Below are 13,177 nucleotides of genomic sequence, written 5' to 3'. Positions count from 1 at the left end.
ACATATTAGTAACAGTGAGCAATACATTTATTCACTTTTGAACAGTGCATTGCCATGGTAACATTTTGTGCCATTAAAAAGTAAAAAAGAAATTAGTCCTGGTTGAGCTAATTCCCTCAGTTGTGGGTGGGGGTATATTAATCACAATGAGTGATAGTTCTAGTTTTTGCTGCCTGTCCTGAATCAATTCTACAAAGCGGTAATCATTTGAGGATACCAAATGCAAAGTGAAACCCCTTGTGCATTGTATGTGCATGTATATGTATTGCATTATCATACAGGTATCGACAGATGAGATACTGGCTGTCAGAGCTGCAGAGGATTGCTGGTGTAAAGGCCCCAGGGAAAATAGACCCCCCTAATTTTTTGGAAGTCTCTAGAATGGTATAAATAGGGAAATTTACCCTCATAAGTTTATTCCACCCACCCCTGAAATCAGAATGGAGCTCACCCGGTTTCTTCAAATTCTTGAAAACTGACTCCATCTCGATGGATGTGGTTTTGAGCCACACACATTCATTCCCGCATCCATTGTGACTGGACGTCATTTTCTTTTCCTTCAGGTAAGAAATTTAACTTTTATTCATGTTAAATCATTCTGTATACCATTCTTTTTGACTGGTAAATTTGGGTAAATTACATGATATTTAGTGTGTTGTAGTTGAATTGCAAGGTTCCTCCTTCAGAAAGAGAGGAATTCAGATTACAAATGGTGTTCTCAGTGAAGTTATTGAATAGTTATTCATTATTGTTAATACCGGATATGACTGCTTGATTATGATGTGCTAGTGATTACCTATATGGATATGAGTTCTTGTGTCATTATCATTTTTGTGTAGTGATTTAACCATTTTCATTATGGAAAAAGCATAATTGCTATTTAAGCTGATTTCGTTTCGGATTAAATACTGCTAGTGTGAGTGTGAACAAGCCATAGGCTGTGTTATCCAGTGTAGAAGGACGAGTAGAGCAGTCAGTGGTAAACACTTTCTTCAGTGGTGCGCCACACCAGAGTCCATTGACCTTTATAGGCTATCTTGGGACTGAATACAGGTTAGCTGATATTTATGTCATTTCTGAATGGGAAACATCCCTAATGCCTTAATAAGTGCACAAATTGTGAATGCAATAGACATGGATATTTGTACAAAGTTAAAAGAGTAGTATAGTAGCATTGTATAAGATAGAAACAATGGCAAGTGGCACAGTGTACATAGACTGAAGGTACAAACGAAGGTTCAGTATGAACACGCACTCTGTACGACTCACAGCAACCCCCGCATCTTATCGGCCAGAGCGCTAACCACTAGCTCTCTGGATGGTGTGTTTATAGTTGTGGTCAGTACTTCTCTCACTTTCCCAGCTCTTCAGTTCCTCACTTTTGGCCAATCCCTCACTTTTTGATAAAGAAACTAAAAGGAAATTATTCAGGGATCGTCCCCAAAGTTGGTTTTCAGAGCGACTGCTCTTGCATGTGTCTCGCATTCTTGAAATACTTTCGTTTTTGCCTGACGGCAGGGATCATCTCGAATGTCGAAAAAGTATATTGTAAAGGATTTTACCAAAGCGTTTTGTTTTATATCAGAGGAATAAAATACAGAAGCGAGCAGGAAAGAGAGAGAAAACCTGGCTTTTAGAGAAATAAAGGAAAACTAAAGAAGTTAGATTTGTTTTGCAGTGCATAAAGACTACCGGTTTTCCTTCTTGCTTTTAAAACAATTCTTGCCAAAGAAGTGAATACATTCCAGGTTAAGGTTTATTTAATCATTTGTATTTCAATTCATAGATATAAACAGAGATTAATCAAATGATATTTAGTTGTGTTTATTTGATTCAATCGTTAATATTTTAAATGACAGGTTAAGTTAAAGCTTGACTGTTTTATTAAAGGAGAAGCTTACAGTAAGGTATGCTTACTACAAAGGAATGTTAAGATAAATTGGTATGAGTAAGTGTTACAATTAATTTATGATTTCAGAGATTTTTTGAGATATAAATCAGGCATCATATCGAGGAAGGGATAAATTATCAGTTACACAGATGAAGAATTAGGTATTTGTATCAACAGACCGTATGTGTTATTCACACTGTATTGATGAGAAGAAGTGGTTGATAATTAACTTGATTATATACGATTAATATGATTATTGAAACTTGGTATAATTTATACCAGAATAAAGAAACACACATTCATTCCCGCATCCATTGTGACTGGACGTCATTTTCTTTTCCTTCAGTTTACCTATGTTCCGTCCACCCCCGCCGGAGTGGGGTAACACTACTTTTTATATGGTACATCAGTATATCAGTCTAGGTCTTCGCATTCAATTGCGTTCACATCAACAGCAAATCTGCAATCATGTTTGTTGTGGCACAGAGATCTTGAGCAAAGGCAATTCATATTTCAAATATCAAAACCTGCCTTTTCCTTGCAAGCAATTCAAAAGTTTTCCATTCACACCATAATGAGAAAAATTTCTCTACAAAGATTTTGACACTCATTCCTGAAAGGTCACCATCCCATCTAGACTCACTGAAGACAAAAGATAACAAAGGAAGTGATTTTCTTCTATAAATTTATTGTAATCTCATTTTTACACAAAACATTTTAAGTGCAACTGAGAATTCATGGATGAGGTATTAAAGTGGTGCTGTCAATGTTGAAGCTGGTCTCCCCCCAACACGGGGCAAGTGTGTGGTCTTCGATCCATGAAGTTTCCACAAGTTGTCGTAATTCAGTGGCCGTATTCAGTTTTGTGTGACTGAACCGCAGGCAAAGAAAGTTCTTGTCTTGGGCCTGAGAGAGTATCTCTCCACATGAATATCAAGTGGCAAATTTTTTTGCGAGAAAGTATGGGTAAGAGAGGGCGAGAGAAAAAGGTTGCACATCAGTCCACACATTACAAATTACAAAACACAGACAGCCACTGCACTGATGCCACCAAGCAGTAAAAGTTCCACAGGTTCCAAGGTCCACGTGATGACATCGCCTAATGAATAACGCAAATGAGGTCCGCCTCCTGGACAGCTCTCTGGGGAGGAAAATTCCTTGTTGGTGGTCTTGCTGAGGAGCTGATACTGCTTGATGGGGGAACCCTGTCTGCGCTTCAAAACATCTAGTTGAAAATGCTACCCTCTCCGCCTATCAAGAGATCAAAAGAAAGGGAGAGAACATGTTAGCATGGCTCTCACATTACAGATATAACTTTTGCATACAAAGCAGCACAAGACTTTAAACGAAAGATGTGTAGGCAAAATCACAACAAACATCAATAAAAATACAGCTGTATTCCTATTCATTCACACTCTTTTTTGGGATTTGCAGGGTTCGAAATTGGCGATGGTCCGCTGGCCATTGGCCACCCAAAATCATGTCGGACTAGCTAAAAATCATAAAATTCTGAAGTAACTAGTCCGTCTGGCTAGCCAAAATATTGCTTCAGTGTCAAAATTGATTCTAGGTAGTCCGCCTGGCTAGTTTAAAAAAAAGTTAAGTGCGACCCCTGTTTTGCAAATTTGCATGATTGGTGTATCATATCTCCTTTTAGCAGACCGAGTTATTACTAAATAATAATACATTGGTTATTCATATCAAACAGGTATGATGTTACTAAAAGTGAACATACCATAACCAAACTGATTTTATGTAGCAAGTACATAATTGTTTAATGAATGATAGCACCTGTACTACTATCATGTACCAAATCTAGGGCCCAATATAACAAAATTTGTAAGCTGTACAAAATGCAGTTGCCATGGCAGCAGACAGAAACAACCAATGAGTGGCAAGTATATAGGTTGCTGCCATGGTAACTAGGTTATTGCAAACTACACTGATTGCAAACTTCATCAAATGACCCTTGATAAACAATTTAATTTTACTTGAACACTTACTTTGAGATACAGCAAATTTACTGCATAACAGATTTTTCCCCCATATTAATGGAATTATGGAAATAACATGATGACCATGTCTTTGCTTTGTTTTTTTTTTTTTCCCTTTTTTATGGGGGGGGGGGAGTGTTTTTGTTTATTTGTTTGTTTTTAACATGCAGCTTTAGACGTTAATCGCCGGGAATGTCTCTTGATTTTCTGACAACCAAGAAATAAAAACAACAAAAGAGTGGCCAGTGCAGCGCAGGCTCTTTATGTTTGGTGATATTCATCCTCTCAAAGATACGTAATTCATCATCTTCAGCTTATTGCAAACTGAAATGTAAAGAAGATATCGCCTGCATCCCCCAAAAGAATTATTATGAAATACATTATAAACATTACAAATAAAGCTGTTCATCAATGTCACTGCCCGATATTCCACAAAAGGAACTGACACTTTCATTCAATGAGTGCTCTTGAGTTTGTCATTACTGAAAAATACTAAAAATGAAGATAGGGACCAGTGAACAGAACCTGTCACACTTTACCTGCTGCTGCAGCGGCGGCTTGAGCTGCCTTCTGCTCCTCAGCTGCCTTGGCTTTGGCCTTCATATCCAGAATTTGGCCCTCTTTCTTTTCTAATGATTCTAAACATCAAAAGGCAAAGGTGCAATCTTTATCATCAACATTTTCACTGCCACTTCTATGCCAAATCAACAAAAGCTCGGTGGGAGTACAGAAACACAAACATGTGCATGGTATTGGGGTAGGACTGCCCCATACTTGTGCTAACTCGATATCAACTGCATACAAGAGACCCGCGGGTCTAGCGCTCACCTGAGTATCGCAAGTTCACCTTTCACGCAGTCACTAATCTAAATTATTCACAGCTCTACCAAAATTTGACCAGGCATTCTCAAGTAGAAGATGAAACTGTACAATAAGGGCCCAAATTTCTTAAGTTTAATTCCTTAATTTGGGGGGGGGGGATTGGGGCCCCCTGAGGCCCTCTGGGTGGGGCATGGTGCCCATTTTTATAAATTGAGATCCTGACCCCCTAGGGATGCTACCTGCCAAGTTTGATGAAAATACATCATGAGGTTTTCAGGAAGAAGATGAAAATGTACAATTCAGGTCCCCATTTGGACCTTCCCAACCAACCCCCCCCCTGCCCCCAAGAGGGGCACCCCTTGATCTCCTATGAACAAACTTGAAAATACAGTCATTAATGTACTCACTCATTGTATTATCTTACCTCTATAACTTCTGATTCTAGAGAAGATTTTTAAAGATTCCTTCATTTTGGGGGTTTGGGGCCCCCCTGGGGGCCCCCTGGGTGGGGAATGGTGCCCATTTTAAGAAATTGAAATCCTAACTCCCTAGGGATGCTACCTGCCAAGTTTGGTGAAAATGGGTCATGGGGTTCTCAAGAAGAAGATAAAAATGTACAATTTAGGCCCCATTAGGACCCCTCCTCACCCCCTTCCCCTGGGTCCCAAGGGGGGCACCCCTTGATCTCCTATGAACAAACTTGAAAATACAGTCATTAATGTACTCACTCATTGTATTATCTTACCTCTATAACTTCTGATTCTAGAGAAGATTTTTAAAGATTCCTTCATTTTGGGGGTTTGGGGCCCCCCTGGGGGCCCCCTGGGTGGGGAATGGTGCCCATTTTAAGAAATTGAAATCCTAACTCCCTAGGGATGCTACCTGCCAAGTTTGGTGAAAATGGGTCATGGGGTTCTCAAGAAGAAGATAAAAATGTACAATTTAGGCCCCATTAGGACCCCTCCTCACCCCCTTCCCCTGGGTCCCAAGGGGGGCACCCCTGATTCTGCCATGAACAAACTTGAAACTACAGTCATCAATGTACAAACTCATAGTATTAACTTAGCTCTATCACTTCTGGTTCTGGAGAAGAAGATTTTTACAGATTCCTTAAGTTTGGGGCGTTTGGGCCCCCTGGGGGCCCCCTGGGTGGGGCATGGTGCCCATTTTAACAAATTGAGTTCCTAACCCACTAGGGATGCTACCTGCCAAGTTTGGTGAAAATGGGTAATGGGGTTCTCAAGAAGAAGATGAAAATGTACAATTTAGGCCCCATTAGAACCCCTCCCCACCCCCCTCCCCTGGGTCCCAAGGGGGGCACCCCTGATTTTGCCATGAACAAACTTGAAACTACAGTCATCAATGTACTAACTCATAGTATTAACTTAGCTCTATCACTTCTGGTTCTAGAGAAGATTTTTACAGATTCCTTATTTTTGGGGGGTTTGGGCCCCCCTGGGGGCCCCCTGGGTGGGGCATGGTGCCCATTTTAACAAATTGAGTTCCTTACCCCCTAGGGATGCTACCTGCCAAGTTTGATGAAAATCGGTCTTGGGGTTTTCAAGAAGAAGATGAAAATGTAAAAAGTTTACGCACGACGCACGACGCACGACGGACGACGGACGACGGACGACGGACGACGCACGACGCACGACGCACGACGGACGCCGGACGAAGGGCGATCGCAATAGCTCACTTGAGCCTTTGGCTCGGGTGAGCTAAAAAGCCTTGTAAAGCATGAGCTGTTGTTGTTGTTGTTGTTTTGTTTTGGTTTTTTTTTTCAGATAAAAATAAGGCACTATCAATTTCAAATATATAAAAAAAAAAACTGTAGTACCACACTCATTACTGATTCCTGCAAAAATACAGGGCTACCAACCTTTACCTAACTTAAAATTTAAATTTAATCAAAATTTAATGATGCTGTCATGTTCATGTGAAAGCATGACAGTCTCATCCATGGTTTATAAAAGTATTCTTTTGTTTTCCCAGACCTAAATGTTTTAAACTTTCAGGACAGTGTCAGTTTTCAAAATTTGGCAGCTTATCATTTTTCTCTTTGCATTTCACACATTTCCACAATCTTAGTTGGAAATAGTAAAAATAAACAGACAGCAAATGAGCAGATCATTTATACTTCTAAGGGGTTCTGGATCTATTCCTCACACTACCATTCAAGAAACAAAGAAACAAAATTGGAATTAAGTCATCCCTCTCGAAGAGAAAAGTTGGCAATTTCCCTCCTTGTAGATCGTGTATGGTATTTTGCCTTTCAAGAGTTACAAGAGGCAATATTTCTACAAGTTCTACAATGTCACAAATAACAGTCATCGTGTGAAACTCAAAAAAATGAAATTACATCACTTGGCAATGCAATAGGGCAACTACAGTATACTGTATGTATTCAAGCATGCATAGAAGTACATAAATGTATGTACATGAATGTACAAAATTTTGATGTCACCTTTTTCAACAAGCCCAGATCCATGGGGCTTTTAACTGAAAAAGAATGCTACTTTGAACTAAAGCTAAAAACAAAAAAAAAAACTAGAAATGTCGCTATGGCGACTGATGCCTCCGCCATAATGCATGATTCTCCCAATAGGCGTATAGTACAATGTCTTCACAATGTGTGATCCATGACAGTTTCACGTAACTGGCAAAATATTGAAATGACAGGTTTGTCAGAAATGTCTTGAACTGGGTTTGCTTTAATTTTCTAAGAGTGCAGGTACACATATTTGGAGAATTGAGAATTTTTACTTGAATTCTGACAGACCTTTTTATAAGTTTATACATTGAGTAATTTCCAAGGTATGAAGAAAGAGTGTAATGACGGTACAAAATGGATTTTTTTTTTTTTTTTTTTTGGGGGGGGGGGCAATGAAACCTGGCCTTTGACCCTTAACCTTTGACCTTTGACCTTCTAGCTGGAAATTTCCAAGAGAATCTCCATTAGGTAATGCATGTAATAAGTTTTGAAACTAATAATGCAAGCATTGCATATAAACTAGTATATGAGGGAAATAGTAAAATTTTGAGGAGTTGACCTTGACCTTTGACCCCTGACTATTGACCCATGACCCCTAAATTCCCTAGATAATCCCTGCCAGACAGTACATGCGTATGTACCAAGTTCCACGAAGATACATTGAACCATTTGCGAGAAAAGTGATATTGCAACATTTTCACCTAATCTTTGACCTTTTGACCTTTGACCTTATGACATGAAACTCTCTCTGGGGAATCTTTACGCAGTAGTACATGTCCACACCAAGTTTCAAGAAAATACCTTTGGGCATTGTATAGATATGGGGGAAATTGAAACATTTGTAGCATTTGACCTTGACCTTTTGACCTTTGACCTCTTGCCAATGTCACTAAAATCATATCAACTAATTGTCCCATCATACATCATCCTTGGACCAAGTTTGGTGAAAGCTGCTTCATCCAGTTTTGAGTTATCACGTAAACAGATAAATTTTAGGATTTGACCTTGATCTTTGACCTTTGACCTCTGTCCGATTTCACTGAAAAACTAATCAAGTAATTGTCCCATCATACATCATCCTCCAACAAAGTTTGGTAAAATTCACTCCATCCAGTCTCGAGTTATCGTGTAAACGGATACAATTTCATGATTTGACCTTGGCCTTTGACCTCTGACCTTTAGCCGATTTCACCCAAAATCTAATCAAATAATTGCCCCATCATACTTCATACTTGGACCAAGTTTGGTAAAATTCCAGAAAATATTACTCAAGTTATCGTGTAAACGAAAGCGGACGGACGGACGTACAGACGTACGGACGTACGGACGGACGTACGGACGGACGGACAACCCGAAAACATAATGCCTCCGGCACCACTTCGTGGCGGAGGCATAAAAACATCTAATATTACTGTAAAGTTTATTTCTGTAAAGTCCTGTAAAAACAGCAAGTCTGACAGAAAATTAGCTGAAATCATACAACACATAGAAAACTGTGAGCTTACTATTGTGTTTTGATCCATATGCGATGCCAATCAGCAGGGCTGAATACCTTGCAAACTGGAGGAAAGAGAAAATACTACAAAAAGTAAGACTTCATGAAAGCATGGCTGGGATCCAAAAGAGGCAAATTTCATCGAACACATCCCAAGTTTACTTGGCACAGATGCCCATGCTTAGCTGGCGGAATTGACGAAGGAAGCGAACTTGTCATACCTATGACGTGCAGAGACTCCAACTCTCCCATTTTCGACGGGAGATCGCCCGCCGAAAGCTCATTTTTGCTAAATCTCCCATTCTCCCGCTTGAGATTTAATTTCTCCCGCCCTGGCTCTGTGTCTCCCGCTTGAAATGATTTCTAACTTAGTGTCAACGTATGTTGAAAACTAAAGCCTTAGATAGCAGTATAGCACGGAAAGAGGATCTAGAATCCTAAAACTTCGCACTTCGCACACATCAAGTTAAAGTCTCCCGCTCGCTAGGGATTTCAGGCGGAAAATCTCCAGATCAGAAGGTGCTTGGGGTTGGAGTCTCTGAAAGTGATTAGTTTGCTAACAACTGGAGTACCCACTTACTCTATCATTGTGGAATAGTAATTTGGAATTGATATATGCACGAGATCAGGTTAGTACTGATTTTATTTTTCTCGTTACGAATTTTTGTAAAAAGATGTCAGACTTCAGCTTCATGAGGCTGATTCGCGCGCGGAGAGGTGAGAGCCGCAGAAAAAAGAAAAAAAAATATTTAGTCGGATCAGGCCGCTACGCTAGGTGCGGTAGTCTTGCATTGTGCGAACATGCTGGCGCCCGTGTTTTGATGGGTCGCTCTGCATCGGTTTATTAAAACTTGATTTTTTTTTTTTTTTTTAAAACCTGACAGAATTTTTTATTTTCATCATGGATAGTGGACATGTGTGTGCAACAAAAAATCACCGTGCAAAGTTGCAACAATATATATGTCAGATGTGAGATGAATAAAAAGTGAGTCTCGCGAGGCGGGGCAGTGCTCGTACGCAGGAGCAGTCCTCGTGAGCGGGTTTCCCGGACTGACATAGCGCATTGGCGATATCAATAATATGCATGAACGGCACAATGTTTTTCACCTTTGGACAAGGCCCTTTCGCTCTCATGCTGTGCACTCGCCTGGTATCGCTTCCTCATTAACTCATTCACCCAGAAAGGAACGCAATACAGCGAGAAGGCCTTGCCCTTGTGAAAAGGCAACATTGCACTCCGGTTAGCGCATGCGCACAGGCTTCACATCCATCGAACGGAGCAGTTGTCATTCTTACAGATTCCTCTTGACCAGATCATTTAAAGTCTCCAATATTTACAGAAATGGACCACTGGAGCCGGAGGAGAAAAATGTACCAAGGCAAGTATCCTCAACAATTGCACCAAATCTGAAAGTATTCAAATTAAAGAACTTTTAAGCACTTACGTTGGAATTTACCCGCGAATCTACCCTCTAACGTGTTAGAGTCTATTTTAGGGCTCTACCGTTGACTGTGACTCGATATCCTTCCCTACATAACACGGCCTGAACACTTCGCGTTCGGCGTTCGGGCTGTGTTTCGCAGTTACAGTAACTTACACTGTCACTGACCACACTGCACGCTGCTGGTGCAGGGCCCAGGGCACGGAGGTGGGAAATTTCCCACCTCCCTCCCTGGCCCTGGCTGGTGCGGTGCTAACCCTGGGACGCTCCATGTACACAGTTATACTGTGGGAGCATCCTGAGTCAATAGAGTGCTATATCGGTAAGCTTGAAAAACATACACAGTCTGTCACAGATTTTCGCGCCTCCGTAAATTTCAAATTTCACTAGAAAAAAAATTACTTTTAAAGTATACATACGATTCTTATCTAATTCGTACCATCCGTTCACCTTGTTCTTGTTCACACTGGTCCAATGATCTTGAAAAAACGTTTTTTTTACAGGTCCATCTCCTAGCTCCCCATCCCATTCACAATTTTCGAAATCAGTATGCAGTACACTGCGCACGTAAATATTCATGTGCTGGCTGGCGGAGTCGCAATGCTTTTAGCCTTCTGTCAAGGCCTGCGCGCGCGCACCCACCCAGAAAGCAACGCAATATATAGACAGAAAGATCCGTCTGTCCGGAGGACTCTTTTGTATTTTGCCATTAACGCCGTCCTCCGTAGACAGACGGAAGGTTGTAGTACCCATTGCTGTGTGGATGTTCTTAACCACTGTCTCTATGGAAAATTGGGTGAGGTACCTCACCCTTCTCGATTGCGTCTAATTCACGGCCCTAGGTCAGCAAATTTAAGCTTGAATAGTTAAATCAACTATTCAAGAATAGACTACACTCACCAGATTAATGAATAATCCAATATTTCGGTCGAATTTTCAACACAAAACACACATCAACCAGCCCGTCGCGTCGTCGCATTCAAACTGCAGAAACATACAGTATGAATCTATTAGCCAATCACATGCGAGATAGTTTCTACGTGTTTTTTTCACTTAATAAAGTACCTCGCGTGTGATTGGTTTACAGATTCAAAATGGCGACCGTCAGCTAGCGAACGGCGATGTTGCAATATGGATAAAATTTCTGCATTATAACCGCGTTACTGTGAGTATTTCGATTGCAAAATGTGAAAAATTAACCCCAAATATTGCTGCATAATGTGTCATGTCATGTCAAACTTGTTTGAATGTAAAAAAGCTGTCTGAAATTTGGTTTATCGTAACGTTTGATCTGTGCGCTACTGCCACACAGGAGCTGGCATCATTGACTTCGGTCTGTATACGGAGGGGATCCGTGAAGCCAGACGCAGTCTCCGCGGAACATTCCCCGACGGACAGATACAGACCGATCTTTCGGTCAACGCAATATACAGCGAGAGGGTTTGCCGCAACAGTATGATACGGCCTTGCCATAAAGCTACAGCTGTACAGATGAATTGACGGCCAGCGCATGCGCACAAATTTCAAATCCATTGACTGTATAAGATGTCGTTCTCCCAAGTTCCTTTCGACCGAGTCGTATTTAACTCATTGTAGTGGGATTTGGTTTGGGGGGATGGTTGGTTTTAACTTCCCCTCTTATCTACTGTACCTCACGACCTTAACCAGACCCGGACTGTGACTTTAACCTGACTAGGGGGTCACCTGACTGACATATCCAACTCTGTATCAGGTGACAATTGACCCCCATGACCTTGACTTGATGCTGAATGGACTCACGGTTTGGGAAAGGAAAGTACTACAAGGCATACACCTGTATTAATCCACCTGAATCAAGCCCATCGTCAGCCTGGCGTAGTCAGTAAGTATTTTACGCTGTGAAGTGGACACTACTCCCACTTTATCATCAATTCGAGCAGAAATGGAATATTGACAGAACCAAAAGTTGAACGCAGTCAGTCTTCAACATTATAACTTCACCTGTAAGTCTTCATATTACAGAATTTTTGCGATTTCATATTCATATTTAGGCGCTACACTTCGCCTGTCATGATCATGTCTGCTACAATGGTCGCAGTTAGTGCGGTGCCAGTGCTGCGCTGCAACATGCAGCGCCAGTGGGCTGTAAACCCACCCCATGTAGAAACGCATGTAGATCTACCGGTACCATGAATCACCGACTGAGACCAAGTGCCATTTTTCACATGGATTACACAAACGTATAAACCCATATGACACATCAAGAACAAACAACTGAAGAAACAATAGTATCAACTATACAATTTCATCGTGTGTGAGAAACAATAATACATAAAAAGCACTGCTAGGGAGTATTTCACCTTGATGAGCGGCGACACGGCTACCGGTGCGGGGGCCATTTTTACTGCAGTGTAATTGAACGTTGAGGGCTCACCTCCAAAAAAGATACTGAACTGAATAAAACAAGCCCTCGCATATCGCTCATAACCAGCAAAGGTCTAATGTTGACACGAGTGAACCATGGAAATTCAAGAGCTGGGGGTGTTTCATCAACGTTTGTCGGCGCTGACAACTTGAATCACCATAGTAACAGTCAGTGACCAGAGCATCTCAGCCAATCAAAACCAAGGATTTTGCTGAAATTGGTCAGTGGCGACAGTTGTCGGCGCTGACAAGCGTTGATGAAACACCCCCCAGGAGTTCGAATTGGCTATTTTTATTTTCCAAACAGCTGGCAGTTTTCTATACGGAATTTCTAATTCCACAGGTGCATTTGTGCCTTTGATGATCGGGATTTGAAGCCGTCGTTTTCCGAGCAATCTTGAAGATTTATTTCGAACTTTTTATAAACGTCGAGCATATATTTTTTTTTTTACTCATGAACGTTAAATGAAATAAAATTTAACTCAATGCGAAATATAAAACAAAAGTCAATTTCCGTAGGAATAATTTATGCAAAGGTGTAAATAAGAGCTGTTTGCTGCGAAAATCTTTGAAACTATATCCCGGCCTGAAAAGCCGATTTTATCTCTTTTCCGACTAATTCCGACATGTAAACTGATA

At 40.9% G+C, this 13,177-nt stretch overlaps 1 long non-coding RNA gene across 1 annotated transcript; it reads right to left on the bottom strand.

Annotated features, from left to right (window-relative positions):
- Nucleotides 1–2,546: 2,546 nt before the first annotated feature.
- On the bottom strand, nucleotides 2,547–12,519 carry LOC139741944 (uncharacterized). The gene is made up of 4 exons (XR_011711651.1): nucleotides 12,475–12,519; nucleotides 8,704–8,758; nucleotides 4,425–4,523; nucleotides 2,547–3,142 (listed from the first exon to the last, which is right to left on the bottom strand). It is a non-coding gene; the product is annotated as an uncharacterized lncRNA (long non-coding RNA).
- Nucleotides 12,520–13,177: the final 658 nt, after the last annotated feature.

This window comes from Diadema antillarum, unplaced genomic scaffold (genome assembly GCF_040938485.1).
Source record: "Diadema antillarum isolate AM-2024a unplaced genomic scaffold, OU_Dant_1.0 seq00000964_RagTag, whole genome shotgun sequence".
NCBI classification, from domain to species: Eukaryota; Metazoa; Echinodermata; class Echinoidea; order Diadematoida; family Diadematidae; genus Diadema; species Diadema antillarum.
Note: the sequence above shows the minus strand (reverse complement) of the source record. Positions and strands in the feature narration are given on the sequence as shown.